Consider the following 24449-nt stretch of genomic DNA (forward strand, 5'->3'; position numbering starts at 1 on the left):
AGTTTGCACCTGTGACTGGAATTTGTGTTCCAAATGTAGGTGTTTGGCAAAATGCAGCCACTTCAACAAGAAATAAAACTTAACTAGAACTTTGGGCACGTCTACACAAGAATTCTCCACCAGTTGAAAATCACTAAGCAAGTTGGACGGTTTATGTCTAGCAAGGGTGACTGTAAATGAAGGTGGGCAGCATAAAGCCATTGATGAACGCCTTTCAGTTATAGCTGCTAAAATGGATACACAGTCCTTGGCCGCATTAACAGAGGGATAGAATCAAGATCACGTCTAGTGTTAATAGCACTTTATAAGGCTTGGTAAGACCATACTTGGAATATTACATCCAATTTTGGTCACCACAATATAAAAAGGATGCTGAGAGTGCAGAGAAGAGCAACAAAGATGATTAGGGGAATGGAAGCTAAAACATATGAAGAAGATTGCAGGAATTGGATATGACTAGTTTAACGAGGAGAAGGACTACGGGGGACATGACAGCAGAGTTTCAATATTTGAGGGGCTATCACAAGGAAGAGGGGGCTCAACCTAATCTCCAAAGCATCTGAAGACAAGACAAAAAGCAATGGATGGAAACTAATCAAGGAGAGAAGCAACCTAGAATTAAGGAGAAATTTCCTGATAGTTAGAACAATTAATCAGTGGAACAACTTGCCTCCAGAAGTTGTGAAAGCTCCAGCACTGGAAGTTTTTAAGAAGAGACTGGACAGCCAATTGTCTGAAACAGTATAAAGTTTCCTGTCTGAGCAAAGGGTTGGATTAGAAGACCTCCAAGTCCTATTCTATTCTATTCTATTCTATTCTATTCTATTCTATTCTATTCTATTCTATTCTATTCTATTCTATTCTATTCCCTTGGCAAGAACTCTGGTCCATCTCCCAGGTCCTATTCCAAAGAGTTTTTTTTAAATAGTGACTTGGCGGCTTAATGGCTTTACCTGACAGCAACCATTTAGTTTTTTTGCATTTCCAAGACATTTATGTATGCCTCATACAGGCAGAGAGGTGTATATCAATTGAACAAAAGAAAAATAAATAAGGAGATTGTTAGCAAAGTATATTCTTTCCTTTGGGTGCAACTCAGAGGTGAATGGAATTTTTACTGCTCTAGATTTGGCAGTAATTTGGGTCAGGAGACAAAGGTTTTTGCATTCTTCTATAGGTTCAGCCGGAGGGAACATTGATTGTTCATGGCTTTCTCAACGTCTTAAGATCAGCACAAGTGAAGAGACTGCCAGCAATCTTGAATCTAAAGATTGGTAGGGATGGAAATGAGACTGTTATGGATATGCCATTTAATGTCCTGGAAATTCTGGTATTAGGAAGGTCTGTTAATATTATATACTGAGCAATATAGTGAATCATGTTGCTTCAATATAAATAATTTAGATACATGCCTTGACTTTGCAATAATATCTTCACATTTCTTTCTTGAAACATAAGCAATTGAATCCTGTTCTACAATTAAACTGAATTAAATAGCTGTTACAGGCAGCAGCTGTTAGATGGAAAGTAATTCTCCCAATCATCCCAGGTAAGTTCATCTTCAAAATGGTACGAGTAATACTCTTCTCAATAAGCTATTGTTCTGCTTGACCATTCCTGATGTATAACTCAAATAATAATGAGTGAAAATAGCACTATTTCAGAATATATTCATTTTTTGCTCTGTTCATCAGTGTTATTGGATGAATAGTGCAGTCTATCATTATTGCTACATAATGATCAAGAAATATAAGACTCTCTCTCTCTCTCTCTCTCTCTCTCTCTCTCTCTCTCTCTCTCTCAGTATCTTCTTCATCAGGATTCAGCTGGAATGGCCTAAAATAATGTAGCTCTCACTTTTAAGGGCAGCCATTTGGCGGTGAGAAATAATTACTTCAAGGCAACCAATAGTGGGCTAGGGGGAATAGTGGAAGCAGTTCATCTTTATCCCGCAACTGCTTCACAGGTATTTTCCCCTCTTGGGTAACCAAATTTGGTATGTCATGAAGATGTATCTGTACCCTCTAACAGTCTAACTTGGTGGCCTCTGCTGTAATAGAAACTGTTATCAGCCTTGAAATCAGCTTATGTATGTCAGAAGAAGCAGAGGAGAATATTGTTTGCTCATGGCAACACAGTCTTTTGAATCACCCTACTTACAATGGATAACTTAAATGCAGATGATACGCAGGTAGAGGATTTAGCAGCAGCATTGGTTTTCAGTTTCAGGTCAAGTTGAGCTTCTCTACAGTTAGACCATCGGTGTTTGTATAGGTGGGTCATTTTCTCCAACCTCCATCAACTGTACCTCTCATTTTCCAAAGGTCAAACTAGTTGGAGATAGTGACAGCTCTACTCTCCAATGTCCTGGAATGTACTGAGCTGGAAAGAATGAATTTCTGAAAGGCCACATGCTGACATTATTTCCAGAAGACGTCCTTAACCTGCTGCTTTCTGCTTTGAAAATTCCCCTGACCTTTTTCCAATTTCCCCTGAAGTAGAATGAAAGAATTATCTCTTCCTACACTGCAATTTTTATACTTAATGTTTCACAAATTAAGGAGTCAGGGGAATAGTAAAAATCTTAACATCTCCAAGTCTGCAGCTAAAATTTATTTTGCTAATCAGTCTTCAAATCTAACATCCAGACTTCTTTAAACATTGTTGGTATTTTCTGACTGTGCTATTGATATGCTGTGTCCTAGATTGAATACTTTTTTGATTTTTAAAATAGGAAAGAAATGTTATTCTTTAAAGAGTTTTTCATTCATTCTTTCTATTCTATTTTTATATAAATGTTTTATTAATTTTCTATTTTCCCAAACAAGTGCTCAATAGACAACGTGATGACTGAGTCCATTAGTGATTCTGTGGTATTTATAAGCTTTTTCCAACTAAGTCCAATATTACACCCGCCAGTACATCCTCTTTTCTTCTGGCAATAACCAATTTTCCACAAAAAGCAAATACAATTCTTATTATTGTTAGTAAACATACAATTGCATATCAACATTTGTTACATTTTTCTAAACATATCAATAATATCAGTTTAAAATATCTTTTCTAGCCAAAGCATATCTTAATTGCATTTGCACTCAATTTCCACTTATTTAATCCATACTCCTATTTTTGCTTTTTTCAGTTTTAATTTCCCATCCATGTTCAAAATATCCCAATCATTTATAATATCAAAACAAATTATATTTGGGCAACCAAAAGCATCCCTTATTCAAAGTTCTTAATATATTCTTATTTCCCTTTTCATATCAAGATAAAATATTCTGATTACAAATCCTAATTATCTAGTTATAATAACACTTCTGTTTCTAACAATATTAACAATATTTAACCATATTAAAACCTCTAATTAATATTATAACATCCCCTCTAATAGGTCAAAGCTTCTGTTTCCTTCAATCTTACTTTAGCTTTCTTTCTTTGCCAACTTTCCAAGTCAATGTATTTGGGTCATCAAATAATTCTTCTTCTATTTTTGTATATATTATTTGAAACAAGAGAAACAGTTTGGTTAAAGTGTTTTTGGAAGAGCTAGCCTGTTGATATTCATTAAACCACTTCCCTCCTTTTCCAGTTCCCCACAGTTCTGTTAACGATTTTATCTTCCGTTCCATCAGCTCTCCTTCCTTGTCATCCAGTATGTTCTGAAACCTTGGTTTATAAAATGTCTTTTCCGTTTCCAATATTATCATTGTATCTTCTGAGTTTTCATTTATCTGAGTCTGGTCATTAGTTTCTTTAGATCAGGGCTTTTCAACGAGTGGTACGGGTACCACCTGTGGTACATTGGTACCTGGCAGGTGGTATGCGACCATCCTAGAAAAGTGGTAGTGGGGGAAGGGAATGAGCTGAACTGGTGGCAGCACTGCCACAAGCCTGAGTGAGAGATGGCTGGAGCTGCAGGGCTGTCAGGGCTCAGCGGAAGCAGCAGGATCAGGGCCACTTTCCAGCTGATTGGCACTTCTTCTGGGCTGTCAGGGCTCAGTGGAAGCACCAGGCTCAGCACCAGGCTACATCTGGAGCTCGGTGCTGATCCTAGTGCTTCTGAGCCCAGAATAAGCGCCGATCAGCTGGAATGTTGCAGCATCTCCAGGGTCTTGTGATTTACATTCAGATGCTTGGCAACTGATTCATATTTATGACGGTCACAGTGTCCCAGGTTCATGTGAAGTGACCAAAACCTGCTGCAATCACCCAGCAGATGGGTGACATAAAAACCAAACACCCCCCACCCCATCCCCGCTGCCAATCCCCAACAGAAATGCTTACAACAATGAAAACCTCGAACAGGAGGAAGAGCACCGCTGGGAGGGCAGGCAGGTGTCTTGCTCGGCTGTGGCTTGGGGGGCACTTTTTTCAGTGCCATTGTAACTTCGAACAGTCATTAAGCGAACTGTTGTAAGTCAAGGACTACCTGTACTTTATCACTTTTTCCTTTTTTTTTTTTTTTTTTTGGTCATCAAGTTTTTGACACCTTGCTAGGCCACTGGTGGTACTCGGATATCCTAAAAGTGGTACAATGGGTGAAAAGGTTGAAAAGCCCTGCTTTAGATCCTCAATGTTTGTGTCAGCATTCTCTAGTTTTCCTTCTATTTTCTGGGTTGCTGGTTCCTTCTCTGTAGTTGTTTTCTGAGTTTGTTGATTTATATTAAAAATTGATCTTTTATCTCCTCTGTGTTATTATTAACCTGCTCACAAGCTAAAGTAATTTTTTTTGTATTAATTTCAACATGGAGAGAATTTCTTTCTGTGTTTCATCAGTATTTTCTTGATAATATGGCAAGTTAAGGCTACTGAGAATAGATGTTAAAGATGGTGTTTTACTCTTTTTTATAGATGGCACCTTGATCCACAAAAAATGTCTTTTATGTATCCTGACTTACAGCCTAAATGTTGGAGATGTGGTTGCCTGGACGCCACTTATTATCATATTTGGTGGTCGTGTAAAAATATAAAAGCTTTTTGGATTAAGATATGGTGGAATATCCAAAGAATTTTTAGAAAGAGGGTAAAATTTACTCCACAATTGTTTTTGTTAGGTATTGTTACTGATTGTGATGCTAAGGAGGTTATATTGATGTTGAACTTGATTACAGCCGCAAGGCTGTTAGTAGGGCAATATTGGAAGAAGGAATCTTTGCCTACCTTGCAAGAGTGGCTTTTTAAAGTTTCCTATCTGGCGGAAATGGCAAAGATTTTGGCTTTCTTAAAGGAGCAATCGCAAGAGAAATTTTTTGCCGTATGGGAAAAATGGATAAATTTCACACAATACAAATTGGATATAAAAAAATACCATTTAGCCTTTTTATAACTTGTATATAAACTTCGATATTTTATAGATTGTATTTTTTCTCTTTTTTGTTTTTTTATCTCTTCTTTCTTTTTTCTTCTTTTTTAAGCACTCTTTCTTTTTAATGCTTATGTTTTTTTTTGTTATATATATCTTATTGTTAATTATTTTATAAGTTGTTTAACTTTTTTTTAGGATTTTTAAAATTTTAATTAAGCCTATATTCAGCTCTGGGAAGCTCAGGGGGGATGGAGGGGGTGGTTTGGGAGGGGTTGGGTGAGGATTGTTGTTTTTTTTGTCTTTTTTGTTTTTTGTAAAAACTTCTAAAAATTTTCAATAAAAAAAGATGGTGTTTTACTCTTTAATGCTGGATATGAAACATCCATTTTATTTTTTTATAAGTAGGCTTTATAGATTTATCCAACCAACTGTCCATTCCTGAATCTCCCTTAAGCAGATATAAGTAAAATTCAAATTTTTCTGTTCAGTAAGAAATATATACTTTCTTTTGTATAAATTTTATTAGTTTTTATAGGGTTAGAAATAAGTTGGGGTTAGGGTTGGGATTTGGGTTAGGGTTAGGGTTGAGGTTTTTCCAAATAACATTCTTAATATTTAGCAAACAGCATAATGTCTGGATTCATATGTTTAACAAACAATAATAGATAATAGTTAATTATCATAAATAATATGTTAATTAATCGCTCAATATTCTTGCTAATATATATTCAAAATTACATATCACATTCCTTTCTCTCTAACTTGTTTTTCTAGGCATTGATAGAAATTATCCCATGTTCTAAAATACAGAGTCTTCTTTCTCTTTAAAGTCAATCTATCCATTTCTGCACACTCTAAAATTTTCTTAATTAGTACTTCTTCAGCTGGTAAATTTTCATTTTTCCAATGTTGGGCAAATACAATTCTTGCTGCAGTTAGTACGTGTAGAATTAAATATATGCAATCTTTCTCATAATTTGCTCCTATTCTTCCTAACAAAAATAATTCTGACTTAAAGTCTATTTGTTTTTTAATCATTTTCTCCAACCATAAATGCATTTTAACCCAAAATCTTTTTGCTTTAGGGCATGTCCACCAGATATGATAATAAGTACCTTTGTTTGCATTTCCAACAGTTGTTTGAAGTGTTTTTAAACATTTTTGCTAATCTCACTGATGTCATATGCCATCTGTAAGACATTTTATATAAGTTTTCTTTATATGCCACTGCTTTAGTTAATTTAATATTTTTCCCATAACTTTTGCCAGTCTTCTAATTCTATATTATATCCAAAGTTCTTTGCCCATGTTATCATTGTTTCTTTTACTTGTTCTTCCTCCATCTTTAAGTTTAACAGAAATTTATAGTTTCTTAATCAACTTTTCATCTGTTTTTAACAGTATCTGATCAAATTCTGTCTGTTCTTTATGGAATCCCATTGTTTTAGCATCTTTTTCATATCTTGTTTGAATTTGCAGATATGGCCACTGTTGAGTCCTCAGCTAATGGCAATAACTCACGAAGCATCTTGTGGTTTCAGGAGCCTCTTTATTGTTGTTCTGTAGCCCCATTACAACGCCGAGATACACAAGCCTCTCAGTCACTCTTAAAGATGATCCCTTGGCCAAACGGCAACATTTAGGCATGCTGCGCGCCTCGCGCATGCGTGCGAGCGCTGGCGCCAGCCAGTCTGGTCCCGGGCAGCTTGCAACTGCCCGGGACCGTTACAACGTCCTGAGCCTGCCTTTGCAGGCTCAGGACACAACACCCCTTCCCCCCCGGCTAAGACTACAACTACATGAATAGTTACACGCGACCTCAACACGAGCGTGGTGTGCCACCCCTTGCTCCAATGGTGCCGGGCTATTGTTCTGGAGATTAATTCCCCAGTGCCCATATTTCCAATTTTCCACAGAAACACCCTCTTACTGTTTCTGCTTTGCTAGCAGAGTTACAAAATCTTCAAGGTACCTAGGAGATCTCTTAACTCTCTGTGATCTCCTTAGGCCCTGATAATCTCCAATTATATTTTGCCCAGGGGATGATATGGATTCGCCCCCTTTCTCGGACCCTAGTGGTCCCCATGGACCGTGCCCCAATTTTACATTTGTCCTTTTTGAGTTTGAGGCCCGTTTTCTGGAACCGCAGTAGGACAGCCCTCAATCTCTCAGCTAAATTTTGAGTGGAATCTCCAGCAATTAAGACATCATCAAAATAGGGGCAAACCCCTGGTATACCCCTCAATGTATTTTCCATTACGCTTTGGAAAATTCTAGGAGCCACATTTACTCCAAACTGTAGCCTTCTGACTTTGAATGCCCCCCTGTGTGTTACAATAGTTTGTGCTACAGCAGCAGCTTCATCAACAGGCAACTGTTGATAAGCCTGTGCTAAGTCAAGCTTTGCAAAAACACACCCCCCCTTGAGGGAAGTCAGAATATGGCTGACTACAGGTACAGGATAGGCATGTTGTTGCAATGCCTTATTTAGAGTGCATTTGTAATCTGCACAGATGCGAATGTCCCCATTAGCCTTAAGAGGCGTGACTATGGGAGTTTCCCAAGGACTGGAGTCAACAGGTTCTAAGACTCCTTGCTGAATCAATTTGTCCAATTCAGCATCAATTTTCCCTTTTAAAGCAAAAGGTACTCTCCTTGCTTTTACTCTGATAGGAGTGACAGTGGGGTCCAATTTTAAGGAAACTGGGGGCCCTTTGTATGTACCCAGCTGTGGGCTGAAGACATCTGCAAATTCTTTGCAGACTTCTTGTAGACCTACTGTTTGCAAACTATTGAGCCCTGTAACTTGTATTCCCAAGGCCTCAAACCAATCGAGTCCTATGAGACTCATGCGCTCTCCCCCCACTATCAATACATCTAATGGACCTTCAAAATCCTTATACTGTATGTTAAGGGTGGCCTCCCCCTTAACACACACTTTGGAGTTTTGAAAGTTTGTTAGCACTATATTGGAAGGCCTAAGCTTGGTCTGGAACCCACTACCAGAACAAATCTTTCTGAATGTGTGAATGGAAATGATTGAAAGTGCAGACCCAGTGTCTAGTTCCATGACCAATGGAACTCCTTGCAACTTCACTTTAAGTGACAGTTTCTTCTTGAGTGGCTTGTGTGTGCCTGTCCTATAAATGCTTCTTCGTGAAGCACAGAAACCCACCCTGTTTTGGCTGGGGACCCTGGTACCTTTCAGGCGCAATTCTTCTCAGGGTTGTACCTTCTGATGGCCCAGGCACACAGCTGCAATGTGGCCTTGCTTTCCACATGCTCTACAGATTGCAGAAAGAAACCTGCAGTCGGTCCTCTTGTGGCGACCTCCATACCCGAAGCACTTGGGAACAGCTGAAGACTTTTCTTTGCCTTCCTTCTGCTTCCCTTCTTTGATTGGGTAGAGATGATCTACTTCTTCATCAGGATCCTCTTCCGAGCTCCCTTGGACTCCCTCATAGTGCACGGGAACAGCTTCTGGAGTACTTCTGATAGGCCTCATATTCTTGATTGCCCCACCTGCTGCCTCTTCTGCAGTAACCTCTCTCAAGGCATCTTGGAACGATAAGTCTTCTTTAGCAAAAAGTTTCTGGTTCTCAGCCCACATACAAATCTGTCTCTCAGCCTTTCTTCTAAATCTTTAAACTCACAAGGCTTAGCTGATCTTCTCAATGCAGCAATGTACTCTTTAGCTGATTCACCAGCCCGTTGATCTCTGTTCAAAAGTATGTCTCCATGCAATAACAGACAACTTGGGCTGAAAATGTTCTTTTAGTAATTTCTTTAAATCTGTGTAGGTAACAGATTCAAGAGGTGGAGGGGCTGCTAAATTTTCAGCAATTTCAAATGCATCTTGACCACAAACACACAGCAGGGTTGCGGCCTTTAAGCCATCTTCTCTCACTCGATTTACTCTGAAATAATTTTCTACTCTGGCTACATAAGACTCCCATCTTTCTGGATGCGTAACATCAAACTCAGAAAGTCTTCCTATCTTTGCCATTTTTTTCAGTAGTACAGGAAGGGTCTATCAGCCAGCTTACCTCTAACGACGCTGTATTGGCAGGCAGTTGCTGAGTTTAACGCCGTTTCCTTGCTGCTTCAGGACTCCAGGGTAAGCTTACAATTTCTTCAATTAATTGTAAGGCATCCCACCTTCGTCACCAGTGTTGAGTCCTCAGCTAATGGCAATAACTCACGAGGCATCTCATAGTTTCAGGAGCCTCTTTATTGTTGTTCTGTAGCCCCATTACAACGCCGAGGCACACAAGCCTCTCAGTCACTCTTAAAGACGATCCCCGGGCCAAACGGCAACATTTAGGCGCGCGGCGCGCCTCGCGCATGCTCACGGGTTCTGGCGCCAGCCAGTCTGGTCCCGGGCAGCTTGCAACTGCCCGGGACCATTGCAACGTCCCGAGCCTGCCTTTGCAGGCTCAGGACACAATAGATCAATACCTTGTTATTGTAAATTTTGTCAAGCTTTCAATTTTCCTTCATTGTCACAACTTTATCGTAGTTAATTAAATTTGGGGAAGCAAAGCTTCCATTGTTGAAAGCCATCCAGGTATCTTAATATAAATGTTTTATTTTATTTTTTCCCATTCTGAAAGAGGTGCATTTCTTATAAAATGGTTTTGAAAGTATCTATGTATTTCAGTCTTCTCATACCACAGAAAGGTATGCTAACCAATTTGTAGGTCATCCCCTCTAGGTACAATAGTCTTTTGTCTCTAAGCATTATCCATTCTTTAAGCCATGTTAAAATAGTTGCTTGGTAGTATAACATCAAGTCCGGCAGTCCAAATCTTCCACTTTCTTTCACTTCTTGTAGCATTTTCAATCTAATTCTAGCTTCTTTTCCTTGCAAGATAAATTTCAATACTGTTGTATTCAGTTCATCAAAAAAGGCTTTTTCCATCCTTACAGGAATCGTTTGAAATAAAAAGAGTATTTTTGATAAGATACCCATTTTGACTGTTGCTATTCTCCCCAACATTGAAAGTTGGAAGTTTTTCCATTTTTCCAAATCCAATTTTATTTGTTTTAGCAATCTTACATAATTATCTTCTTTTATTGTTACACATCTTGTTGTAAGATAAATTCCCAGATATTTAATTTTTTTAACTATTTGAAGATTTGTTTTTTTTTTTGTTGGTTGATTTTTTTGTTTTTCTGTTAGGTTCTTTGTTAGCACTTTAGTCTTTTCTCTGTTTATTATCAACCCTGCCACTTCTCCAAATTTTTTTATTTTCTCCATAGGTTTAGTGCTTGTTTCCAATGGATCTTCCAATATGAAAAACAAATCATCTGCAAATACTTGTAGTTTATATTTTTCATCTTTTATCTCCAGTCCTTTAATTTCTATATCTTGTCTAATATTTCTATTCAATATTTCCAGTGTTAGTATAAATAGTAATGGAGATAATGGGCATCCCTTTCTTGTGCCTTTTTTAATGTTAAAGTTTTCTGTAAGATCTCCATTTACAATTATGTTGGCTGTTTGTTTACAATAAATTGTTTTAATTACATTTATAAAGTTTTTTCCAAAGTCCATTTCCACAAGTTACTGGAACATGAATTGCCAGTTTACATTGTCAAACGCTTTCTGTGCATCAAGGAATATTAAAGCCATCAGTTTCCCTGAATGAATTTCATAGTACTCTAACACATCAAGAATCAATCTTAAATTATTTTTTATCTGTCTTTCAGGTAGAAAACCATTTTGGTCTGAATGTATAAATTTGATAAAAATTTCTTTAGTCTTTCTGCTATTATTGAGGCAAAAATTTTATAGTCTACATTTAATAATGATACAGGTCTATAGTTTTTTATTTGCGTTAAATTGGAGTCTTCTTTGGGTATTAAAGTAATGTTGGCTTCAGTCTATGTATTTAGTATTTTAGCCTCCAGAATTATTTCATTACACAGTTCTTTCAAGATCGGACTTAATACAGCTTGTAATGATTTATAAAACTCCGCAGGTAATCTATCTGGACCAGGAGTCTTATCATTTTTTTGCTTTTTTATAGCCTCTATCTATAGCCTCCATCATAAAAGCTATGCAGTGTCAATTAGAGAAGGAAGAAACAATGATTTTCATTTCTTATAGCATCAGCAAGAATTCTTTAGGACAGAGGTCCCCAACCTTAAGGGCACAAGGGACAGTTATGTGGAGAGAGGTTTTTCCGCGGACTGGAGGGGGCGTGACTTTGTGTGCGGCCTGCATCCTGCGGATGGGGCTTTTCTTGTTTGTCTGGACCAGTTGCTGGCATGCCGTGGCTCGGTACTGGTCCATGGACCAGGGATTGGGGACCCCTGCTTTAGGAGGATGAAATCCAAGCTGTTGCCGTAGTAGCATATGAGCTCCACCATGGTTGCAGATAAAACTGCTCATGCTTGTCCTGAGTTTGATACCATTTAAAATTTTAATTTCAATACTATATTTGAAATTAGAAATATCCAACTAATAATATCCGTTTAAGGCACTTGGGTTTTGTTTCTGAAAGAAAGAGGCAAAATCCTTGGAGAGGTTCATTCCACTCCCTATTTATTAGATCCTGCCCTAGCCTGGCTTCTTTAAGCCTTTAAAGACTCGAACCTCAATAATTTGTGAATTAATTAATGCTTATTTGCAGAAAATGAATCTTTCTGCAGCCAGAAAGGAAGGAAGCACTAGTGAAATTTTTTATTAAAATATATATTTGGACCAGGTCATTTGGAACAAATATAGGCCAGTGCCTATGTCATTATAGCTCCTCTATGCCCAGAGAAAGATAGCAAGAGTGAATGCAAAAACTACAGAGGGATATGTTAAGTGTGTCCAAAGAGGGAAGTTCTAGAGGGACAAAAAAAAGGCCATTTACAGCCCTGATTGATCTATATGTTCCATTTGTCTAGCCTCTTTGTTTAGCAACACAAAGTGTAATGATGTAAGTATGAATGATACATTGAATGAATTAATTGGAATTAGCATTATTTAGACTTATAGGAAAATTGGTTATACTTTAGCATGTAACTCAATTGTCTTATTATGCAATCTCTATAGTCTTTCAAAAGGTCAGGACATTTAGATTCAAAATGATCTTGAGAAGTTAGAGCAGCAACATTTCATAAATGAAACTCAAAGTTCTACATACAGATAACAGAAACCAGATTTACAGATATAGGATGATAACTATACATGGAACCTGAACTTTGGAACCGTAGTTGACCACAAGCTGAATATAAGCCAGAAAACTAACACTGCCAACAGGCAAAAGCAATTTTGAACTACATCAATAGAAATTTTGTTTCCAGGTCAGAGGAAGTAATAATTCCGCTATACAGTATTCTGCATTGGTGAAACTCCTCCACATTTCTGGACACTACAAAGAAAGAAACAGACAATCTGGAACAAGTTCACAGAAAAGAAACAAGGATGACCAGGAGAACAAAAACAAAAGTTTTATTAGAGACACTTTTAGTCTTGAGGAAAGACAGTTAAGACACATTTAAAGCATTTTCTTTAGTGAAAAAAAACACAGGAATGTTAAATAAAAAGTCCAATCTTGTTGCCTATTTCTCAGAGAACAGAAAATGAACTAATGGCAATAAAGTGAAGAAAGGCAGATTCCAAATGAATGTTTGATTCAGCTTTTTGATAATCCTTTGTTATGATTTTATTTCAATTTACTGTAAACATGTGTATTCAATCAGAAATTGTTTAATTTGAGGTTAAATATAGTTTAAAGTTGCATTGCCATTACACAAAAAATAAAATTGTTATACAGAGGCTTTGTGTAATGTGTGTGTGCGCGTGCATGCACACGAGCCTTCAAGTCAGCTTTTGACTCCTGGCACCTGTGTGCAATAATTCCTGCAGCTTTCTTAGCAAGGTTTTTCAGAAGTGGTTTACCATTGCCTAGGGCTAGGGCTAAAAGAGAGTAAGTAGCTCAAAGTCACCAGTTGGCTTCGTGCCTAAGGCAGAATTAGAACTCACACTTTCTCAGTTACTATCCTGGTGCCTTAGCCATTATACCAAACTGGCTCTATAGTAAGGCTATCTCCTCTTACTGCTTCTTTTTGTAATGCAGTCCTGGGTTTGTGTGTATATGGGGGGGGGGGAGTTATTCAAGGCATTACCTGATAATCAGGCAGGATTATTTTGAGTTTGTTGGAATATTCATGAACAGGAAGAGTCATGTGGTAACTCAGTCAGCCAATGGGAAGAAAGTGCTACTGAGTCTGTGCAAAAGATTATTGAGTTAGGAGCTGGATTTCCAGTCTCAAGGTTCATCTCTGGTCTGTCTCTGTAAGAAGCCTTCATTAAGCTATGTTGTTGTAAAGAAGAATGGTATTGTAAATATTTTTATATAAATATAAAGTTATTTGAATCAGCTTAATGCAGTCATCTGTGAGAGCTTCTGATTTATTTTTCACCAATTAGAGAAATTAAAATTCTCTAACAGAGTTTCTTTCTCATACTTTCCTTTTTCTAGGAATCAAGCAACATTTTCTGAAATTGTTCCCTTAATACAGGGGTATCAAACTGCCAGCCCGTGGGCCGGTTGCATCATGTGGAGGCTGCACCCACCCCAGCTCTGGCAATGCGAAAAGTCATGATACGTCACAACACGGCACGTGACACGGCGAGTTTGACACCCATGCTTTAATAGTTCAGCCATAAATAAGGTTATACATCTTATCTATTTTCTAAAAATTATCTATTTCCCACCATGTTAAACCATCTAATTAATAATACAGTATCCTCTCTTATAAGTCAAAACCATTATAGGTGTTGTCTGGGTTAACCAATAGTTCAGTAATATACATACATTTTTAGTTTAATCGAGCGAATTTAGACAAGAAAGATGGAGCCGGTCTTCCTACGTCCACGGCGCTGTGATGCCAAGCCGGAACAGCTGTCATTCCCATTCTTAAGACTTCCTTCCCTTCTCTTCCCACTCTACAGTGCCTGTCCTAGTTTCTTACTTTTCTACTATGTTTTCTTAATTAGACTTATGAAGTAAACTTCATATCATCGCAATCTTTAAAGTCTACTTTGTAAGGTAGCAGGAAGACTTTGCATTTGCAGAAACTATTAATCCAGTTTGAACATGAAAAGTATAGGGATTCCCTGCAGAGTCTATTTTTTGCCATGCTTTTGTTAATCTTTGATAGTAGTTTGTAGTTGATCAATGAAAGAACCCAAACCATTTTGTGTGTGCGTGTGTAGTTTGTGATATATTTGTGACATGATAATGTGTTGTAACAACTGAGTCTTTTGAATTAAGTAAAATACTTCTTAAATTGAGCTTTTAATACAGCAACGTGATAATATTGATTGCATAGTCCTTCAATTTCATTCTTTTCTCTCCTCCAGCTCGGAGATTATTCTGTTTGAACCTCATAGCATTTTAAGCTCTTTCTTGATATTCCTTTCCCTTGAACTATATGTAGTCCTAATGTTCACAACATTTAAAAAAATGAAAACACAAATATGCTAATACAATCCAGTTCTTTGTGCACCTTCTAGAGTTTGATCCTGAAGGGCTCAAGGTTGACTCAGCCTTCTATCCTTCCAAGGCCAGTAAAATGAGAATTCAGATTGTTTGGGGGCAATATGCTGACTCTGTAAACCGCAAAGCACTGCAAAGCGGTATATAAGTCTAAGTGCTACTACTATTGCCATTGCTATTATTATAATTATTTAGAGAATACCTCTAGACACAAATTCCTACAAAACAGATAATGTTGAAAGTTTACTTTTTGAATGGGTGAAGTATGAAGGTTGAAATTAGTTTTGGAAGAATATTATTTTTGTGTAGAATGTGTGGATGCATACATCATACCTGTCAGCATGTCCTTAAGGCAAATGCCTTTTCCTAGTGTTGTCTATATCAAACATAGAAAAGATACAGTTTATTTAAGGATTTGCTGACTCCATAGATACTTCCAGTGATCTTTTCCCCTTTAAATCTAGGCAGCTGTATAGCTATAGCAGTTGCATATTAACCTAGAATGCATTGTATAGTTATCGGGATGTTACATTCCTTTTCTCTGTAAACATCCTCAAACAATTTTCAGTTTGAAAAAAAAAGTTAAAATGTGGTCCCTTGGAGTTTGTTTTCAGACAGAGCATATATTAAACTAGACTCCCCCAGCTAAATATGTTGGACTTCAATTGATAGTTAAGAATTACAGGGGTAAAAGTCCAACATCCCAGCAGGAGTAACAGTTTGGGGAAGGTTGCCTCAGAATACTTGCTCTACAAACTCATAACTGTATGCCATTTTTAAGAATCATAGTCATATCCAATGGTTGAACTACATTTTTTAACAAATGAAAAAAAAAACCCTCTTCATTTTTCCAGTTGAGATCAACATATAATCTGAATTCCCCATGTCATTCCGCATCTGCTTAATTCCAGTTAGCTTCTTATGCTTCAGTCATACTGAAAGGGCAGTCACTGTTCTCCAACAGTACATTGGAGTGCTAGAATTAAGAAAATCAACAAAATAGTTCAGAAATAGAACTACAAGTAATGTGCATGTATGTGTGTATCTTTGGCTTTATTATTTATTTATTAATAAAATTTGTATGCCGCCCAATCCCTAGAGACTCAGGGCGGCATACAAAATTAAAACAATATAACAATAAAACAATAAATAAGTACATTCATACAGCATGTCCAATCGTATCCCAGCCCCCCCGGGGACATCAACCCCAGGCCTGCCGGAACAGGAGAGTTTTAATGGCTTTCTTAAAGGCCGGCAAGGTGGGAGTAGTTCGAATCTCGGGGGGAAGTTGATTCCACCAGGTCGGAGCCACCACAGAAAAGGCCCTTCCCCGAGGGCCCGCCAGCCAACATTGTCTGGCCGACGGGACCTGAAGGAGGCCCAATCTTTAGAGCATGATTAGATATGACAGCTTACTCTGATGTTTTATGAATGTTAATAAAGTTTCACTAATAAGGTTCTGTTTGAATTTCTGTCCAAAGGTCATCAGGGTAGAATTTGGGAACAAGCTTTTCCTTTCCCTTCATACATCTATTGCAAACCTTTACACAGCCTCCTAGTGCAAAAACCCTAGATTGTTTTCTTTAAAACCCATAGCTTTAGATTTTATACTAATTGATTTAGCTATGCTACATTTAAACAGCACAGGATCCTTCAGGCTAATTATTCCTGTTAAATGAAACAAGTTAATGCATGGTAAAAGCTTAACATACTTGTTTTTGTTCTCTTCAATTGTTAAATAAAACAGGAGCAATGTAGTAAGTGCTATGCATGACATACAAATTATTGTAAAAAGTTATCTTATAACTGGGGAGAAAATGGCATGGCATTTGGATGGGGAAATGCTAAAATGTAACAAAACATTATTGAACAATTGTTTATTGTAGCATGTTGCCATAACATAATTTTCAGCTTTCATGACTGCACTTCTATACACACGAGTTAATCTTATTAAACACTGTAGGATTTTCATTGGAGTAAATGTGCATAAAAATGGACTTAAGTCATTATGATCAGAGGAATTTCATGAGAAATCCACAGGACTTATTTATAAATGTAAATATTACATGCTCAAGGACCTTTTATAGTTGAATAATTTTTATATGGCTAAAAAGGCTAAGATTACACATCTTTTTGAGTCTAAATGCTAAACCAGAACTCAGCTGCTTTGTAATAACTTGAAACTAATTTTGGAGTTATAGAATGCCTATTTTTATTTAAAAAAAACTCTCTTATTTCAGGTTGAAGCTCCAGGATAAAGGATGGGAATCTCAAAGTTAAGAGAAATTTTAGAGGAATCCATTGGAACTGGAATAAGGATAGGTTTTCAACAAGAATGTCCATTAGTCACAGGCAGTATGGATGGCCAGTGATAAAGGATATGTTTCATAACATCTACAAGACACAGGTTTGCTCACCTCATTATGATCTCTTCAGTTCAACTTCAGATTTTCTAAATATGTTGTTTTAATGTCCTTAATTTTAAATATATTCTGTATTTTTAATACAATTTAGACATTGATCTGCAGAAGTACAAAAATCAGCATCTATATTAAACATTTGTCAAAGCATTTCCCATCCAGCCCTAGTAGGTTTCAAAATATAAAAACTATTGATAAACCATAAAAAGGAGGAAGAAAAAGCTGAAGGTAAGAAACCACGTGATAAGCACATTTCCAAATAGAGGGGGTGTAAGATGGCTCTATTTTGAGTCCCTTTCTCACATTTTCCTCCTTTTCAGAACCAAATAATTTTTAACGAAACTTCCTATTTACCAATTAATGCATTCCTTCCCCATTTCAAAGACCATATCTACATTCTTGCATAGAGTACATCCTTACAACATGAAAAACGCTCATGAAACCATACAAATGAATCATCTTCTCTGCTGTGTCTGTTTCTTGACCAGGTCTGTCTCAAAGGCTGACATGTTCTTTTCCATGTGTCTATATAGCTCGCTAACTAGTTATATATTATATTTATAATCTATTCTGAATATCTACTCTTAAGATGTTTAAAAATAAACCAATAAAGAAAGACTTCCAACCCCCACCCTATACATTCCATTTACAGTATTCGCTTTGACAGAGGCAGTCATCCAAGGGCTGCCAGATCTCAACAGCAAAAATCTAGAGAAAACAAACTTTTCTCTCCATCGCTTTCCTGCTGTCTAGTGATTATCTGGATTTTGCAACCCAGATCTGGTAATCATATTTCTACTGTACAGTATAACATTAAAATAAGATATGCTTTCTTGCTTCTGTTTCTATCAGGGTTGATAGAATCACTGTGGAATCACTGTTTTCTGTTTTAAAATGTTATGAGGGCAAAGAAGAGAGATCATTCTATGAGATAATGTTTTATAGATTTTTATCTAAAAGCCATTCATTTTTTAAAACACAAATTGGAGAATGACGACAAAATAGAGAATTACTTGTTTCAATATTTTTTCTGAACTTCCCTTACTGCTTTTTGCATATAGGAGTGATGATGATGATGATGATGATGATGATGATGATGATGATGATGACACAACATAAGAAATTTAGCTGAAAATATTTGTGTGGAAAAATGAAACAAACAATAAGATTACACTAGAGCATTGCTAAGAAAATGTGTGCATGGGGCAAAACACTAATGGCACTTAAGATACTGTACATTCAATGATCCTTCAAAGCCAATTAAGCAATTGTGTCACCTGAGAAATCTTTTACCACCCCTTTGACAATAAAAAATGGAGTAGTTCCTCTTTGAATTATTTCTGTTTAGACTAGGCCCCTTGAAATCAATAAGACTGACATTTTCCATAATTAAGCCCATAGTTTTCTGTCCATCTCGACTGATTTAAAACCATAAGGCTTAATTATGTTTGCTTAAAATAATAACTTAATTACCAATACAGCTTTTTTATAATATACCTACAGTACAGGAATTTTCAGGAATGGGATAGGGGAGCAAGTGATAGAAAGTGCACTGTCGTATCATGATATAGACCCCATGATATACATGCATTTGACATCAGAAGGCTTGTATGAAAGGCTAGGGTTTGTGATGTTACTATATGACATTTATTTTGTTAGTCTTTTTGTCACTGAAGCTTGTAATGGGCTCCTATGAAGATCCCAGAATTCTTGTATGAGATTAGTGTCTCACTTTGCCTAAGGACAGGCCGAGCATGAAGTTTACAAAAAGCATAGTAAGAAGTAAGAGATATTTTTGATTTGGTGGTAATAGATTGAGTCCCTTATGGCAGTGCCATGACTGAAAAAAGGAGAAAAAGAATCAATTATTTCTTAATTGCGCTACCATGATATATTTCTCTTGGTTAATATATTGATAGTTTACTCAGTTCAGTTTTCTAGTTTTGGAGCACATACTGCCATAATCATCAAAAAATCGCAAAGGCAAGGTTCACAGTACATATTAGGCTTAAGTATAACTGACCCGTGTACACATTAGTCATGTAACTAAGCATTTGTCTGCAGTGAACTACTAAAGGAACTACTAAATATATTTTTCACATACGTGCATTTGATTCCATTTCTATTTCTAGCAATAAAATTTGATAGGAGTAAAAGTATATACATGCAGAGACAAATCAAACTTTCTGCTGTCGTACGAACTGAAGCATTTCCTCATTTGATCACAGAGAATTCTGAGAGCAATTTCAATTGCACTGCCTGTGGTGGTGGACTTAGGTGAGGAATTTTGATGCTCAATTTGTCACTTTTGCCTGAATTTGACAGAATGACTTTGAACTAATCATCACTGTCTATGTCAGCCTATCTTACTGAGTTTGTTGAATATGTAACAAATTCCATTTTATGTATGAGTAACTTAGCCGCAGTTCAATGCTAAAGCAAGCAAGCTATCCCTCTATCTTCAGACTGAAGAGTTTATCATGTTATTCTTGTTAGTTATTAGATATTTATCCCATATTTATTATTTTATAAGAAACTCAAGGCAGCAAACATACATAATATTCCTTCCTCCTCCTATTTTCCCCACAACCTTGTGAAGTGGGTTGGGCTGAGAAAGTGTGACTGGCCCAACTTGTTTTTTAGACAATTGTCACCCTGGAAAACAGTTAACTTTAATTAAGGGGGAGGGGTTGGTGCTTCTTCTCAGGGTTATACAGATACTCCTCATCAAAAGCATTGGGTTTCAAAAGAACCTAGCAATTCTTCAATAGTTTGTTGAGTGACATCTAACCTAAGGAGTCCATCATCAGACACTATAAAGTTTTGATTACTTTATAATATTTTTCTGTGAGGTCTTCTTGGTAAACTACAGAAGTGGTTTACCATTGCCTTCTTCAGTGCAGTATAAAACGATGCCTTTGCCATTGTCACAAAAATGCTCACTTGTCTCCAGCATTTTCCTATACTGCTACTGGCCTGATACAGATCCCTGTATGCTTTATCTGGGCAGCTGTGGTGACCTTGGGTGATCTTGCTGGGAATATATATTCTTGGCATACACTTCTGGTGTTCTTTGCTTATCTTACACCAGGAAAATAACCATCCCATCCCTGCCATGATAAGGAAGCATAGGATTTGAAGTGTGCAGGTAGTCCTCAGCTTACAACTATTCATTTAGTGATTGTTCAAAGTTACAATGACACTGAAAAAACTACTTATGACTACTTTGCACTTACAACTGTTGCAGCATTCCCATGGCCACATGATCAAAATTTGGGTGTTTGGCAATTGGCATGGGTTTTTGATAGTGGCAACACCCTGGGGTCATATGATTGCCATTTACAATCTTCCCAACTGGCTTCTGACAAGGAATGTCAATAGTGGAAGCCAGATTCACTTAATAACCTCTTGGCTCATTTAACAATTGCAGTGATTTGCTTAACCATCAGAAAAAAGATCATTAAATCAGGCACAATTACTTAACAAACACCTTGCTTAGCAGCAGACATTCTGGTTCCAGTTGTGGTGGTAAGTTGAGGAGTATCTGTATGTATATATGTAATGTAGTATAATGTAATATATATTCTGTTATATTAATATATGATCTGCATTGAAAATTCAGATGATTACAAGATGACTATGGAGAGATAAAGTCTCTTAATGCCATTTAGCCATCATCCAGATTTTTATAGTTGCCTCCCCATCCATCATATATTTTAAGCATGACTTTCAATAGTTTTACACCATAATTTTACACCATAAGGGAAGCAAATTAATAATGGATCCAATACATACAATACCATTGAAAATAAGAAAGACATTATTTATTAGTCTGGAAAATATGTAGCCGAATAACAATTTGAGAACTGAAATCTATTATTTAATTTCTGAAACCAATAAAGATTTATAAGAAAAGACTGAAATTTCTTTAATATATTTATTTTGGTTGAAAAGGTTTTTCAAAATAGATTAATCACTGAAATGTTACTGACAAGAATGCCTATCTCACCTCTATATTTCCCATTACATCGTTTTATTCAAAATAGCTTCTTTGCTTGTTGATTTTAAATTAAATCAGTAAATGATTCAATTAAGATGCAACACTATTCACTGTCAATACAAAATGACTCACAGGAGTTTGTGTGGAAGACTAGCTGTGGCTGGAATTTAATTGTGACATGCATGACCTGCTCAGTTGCATTCTTAATACAAAATTGTCAACCTGAAATCTCACAGCTTTTGCTTCTGCCAAGCTTGGTAGCTTTTCAATTGCATTTTTAATTAAACATTTCTTTCTTTCCAGCTGTTTCAATAAAAGGCATTAAAGGAAATATTGCAATTAGAGTGTCAGGTTATCCTTGAAAGCAACATAGGGACTAACATTAAGTTACACAATAGCTAATCAGTTTCCTGTGGCTGAAAACAGCAATAAGCAAGTTGTGGAAGTCTTACATATAGCTAGTAGGTAGCTCACATGGTCCAGCATGTAATTGCACTCAGTGTTGGTTGCTTTTTATCATTTATTTAAAAAAAAAAGCACAGAAACTAGATCTGACATGAACCCATAAATTTACTATCTCACATGGTGATCCATTATGTTGGTGATTGATTCTTGAAAGACAGCTTCCGGTCAGGTTAGAAAAAACAACAAATTGTTAGAACAATGGATTATGGATTAGAGCAATGGATGCACCAGTCTTAACTTAATCTAAGTAGAAAACAGGTGTTAATAATACATATTCTTTGAGGTAAGGAACACTGAAAATATGAGATGAGAATTTGATGCTAGCCAATAAAACAAGATTTATGACTTTGTGCCATCCAGTTGTGATAAACTACAAATCCCATCAATCAAATCTTACCCAAACATAATTTGTTATTCAGCACATCTACAAAGCAACCAATTGGTTAATGGTGTAGTAAAGTTTGGCTAATAGTACACTATATAATTAAACTCAAGCTCAATTCTCAGCTATAGTATAGGGCATATATAACACTAGTTAAATGTGTTTTAAGCTAGGGTTAGAGAAATTCATATATATATAACATTTATCTTAATAGTGAAACAGGACGTATATCTTTAAAACTTGCTTATTTCTGAAAATCCAGGTTTTGGGAAACTAACAGTTGCAGTGGTAGACTATCCCTTCCCATGTGACTTGTGGATTTGGCTGGCATTAAATTGACCTTTAAGATTTGTTAGGCATTAGTGGTATTCCTTTCCTAAATTGAAACCAAGAAGAATTTAAATGAAATCATTCTGTAGAAAAGAGTCATCTTAAGCGATTAAAGCGAAATTGCTATAAGTCACATTTTTTTGGTTATTTAAAGCAACTGATGTAAATAGGGAACATAAGCCATCAGACATTTTTCTTAGTCATTATAATATCCCTTTATTTTAGTAAGGCTTCAATAGTATTTGTGAACAATTTTGCACAATGTGTAGAAATTGTGTAATAGGTAAATGTAACTAACTGGATTTATGTAAGATTGATCTCATTGCTACACTTTGTTTCCAAAGAAAAATGTATCAGACATTAATTTACATTCTATTTAGCATTGTCATTTATAATACATGAATCATATCCAATGAACCAAAAGTCTGCAGTTTGCCAGTTGTGACAAAAATTCTTGATTGAAATTATAATGGCTTATCTTTCGCTGAACAAATATTCTTTTTAAAGTAAAATATGGCCATTAATAAAATAGATTTCCTATTTGTAGTTAAAAAAATCCTGATTTTTACTCAATGCACAACCCAATTAAATTAAAAAGCTTGGACCTTTGCCAAACTAATCACATTGTCTTCAATTGAGTTTAATCAAATCTGAGAACTTTCCTTATGGCTTAGGCTGAAAATGCAGTAATAAGAATTACTTCAAGATTAGCAAAAAAAAAAAAAGCATCAAATTGATTTGATGACTAGAGTTCATTTAGAAACAAGACTGATTTGTCTTAGTTATGCTTCTTGCCAAAACCAAGATACTTCTTACTCATTTTTCCTTAATTTTCCCTAATCTATAAAACAGGTTTGCCAAGAAATGTAAAGTCTTACTAAAACTAAATAAATATATATTGGCATAATGAACATAAAAATTTCTGAAAAATGTTGGTGGATTTCTAGAAACTGCAAAATGTTTCAAGATGAGAGTAGTCCTGAATACCTCTGTTCATACAGTCACTACTACAGTAGTTAAAAATAGAAACAGCTCTCCAATGAATAGTTTCTACAGCTTTCTGGCATTGTTGGAAGATGAGGACTGAGTGATCCAGCAAGCACTCATTTTTCTTGCCTTAAGACTAGTGCAAAAAAACGCCAAACCATTAGAGAAAAATATGAAAGCAATGTAGGTGGCCCATCATCACAACCTGTTAAAAAACATCCTAGATATGGTAGTGGTTAGATTCTTTGTAATGAATAGCGCATGCTAATGAAAGTGTAGCAAGATAGTGGGGAAAGAGAAGTTATAAACTGGAATTCTGATTATTTTTTCTTAGTGGGTCTATGGCAAAAGACTAGAATATTGAATAAAATATATAAGATCCCTGGGCTTGCTCAGTGGTCCCAAATCCATCCTTGTTCAGTGCTCCCAGGTCATCTGAAAGGGAAGGTGCTTACTTGTTGGGATTGTTATTCATTGAATGCGAGTAGAAGTTTCCAGGGTCAGAATAAAATCCTGCTTACTAATAATGTGGTAATCTGTAGACTCTCCCATTCAAATCAGAAAGAGTAAGCAGGGCTGGTGTGCATGTTACTCCTCTTTCTTATGTATGGACACCCATCTCAGGTTTATATAACCCATGAATGAAATTTGTTTTAATCAGTGAAAGGATTTAAAAATTTTAAAAAATGAGGGAAAAATGACAGAATTTAGCTGTGACAGAAATGTATAGTAAGATAAAAGCTGTAAATTTTAACTGAGTGGCATTGCTATATAAAAGAGAGGAAGAGGGAGAGAGAGGGAAGTCAAAAGTGAAGATTTAGAAAAAGGCAGTAAAGGCATATTTTTTTAGATAATCCTCCATTCAAAGAGGAATAGCTGTAAAACAGAAAAATATAACTGGATACCATCACCAATAACAATTCTGCACCAAAAGAAATTATCTGTCAAAAGCAAGGATACAGTAAAAAAGAAATTGGCCATTGACAATCCTGAAGAATCCCAATGGAAAGGTGAACCAAAATATTAACAGAATTGAAGAATGAACAGTGTGAGAGGT

The 24449-nt window shown here is 36.3% G+C and overlaps 1 long non-coding RNA gene across 1 annotated transcript in view; it reads left to right on the forward strand.

Annotated features, from left to right (window-relative positions):
* LOC120319386 overlaps positions 1 to 23130 on the forward strand; it is a 29664-nt gene extending 6534 nt beyond the window's left edge. Inside the window, exons 2-3 of the long non-coding RNA XR_005559747.1 lie at positions 13789 to 13981; positions 17049 to 23130. This is a non-coding gene — a long non-coding RNA (uncharacterized LOC120319386). The remainder of the gene's footprint in view (positions 1 to 13788; positions 13982 to 17048) is intronic.
* The last annotated feature ends 1319 nt before the right edge of the window (positions 23131 to 24449 follow it).

This window comes from Crotalus tigris, unplaced genomic scaffold (genome assembly GCF_016545835.1).
Source record: "Crotalus tigris isolate CLP2741 ecotype Arizona unplaced genomic scaffold, ASM1654583v1 scf7180000017601.7605149639:7615979, whole genome shotgun sequence".
NCBI lineage: Eukaryota > Metazoa > Chordata > Lepidosauria > Squamata > Viperidae > Crotalus > Crotalus tigris.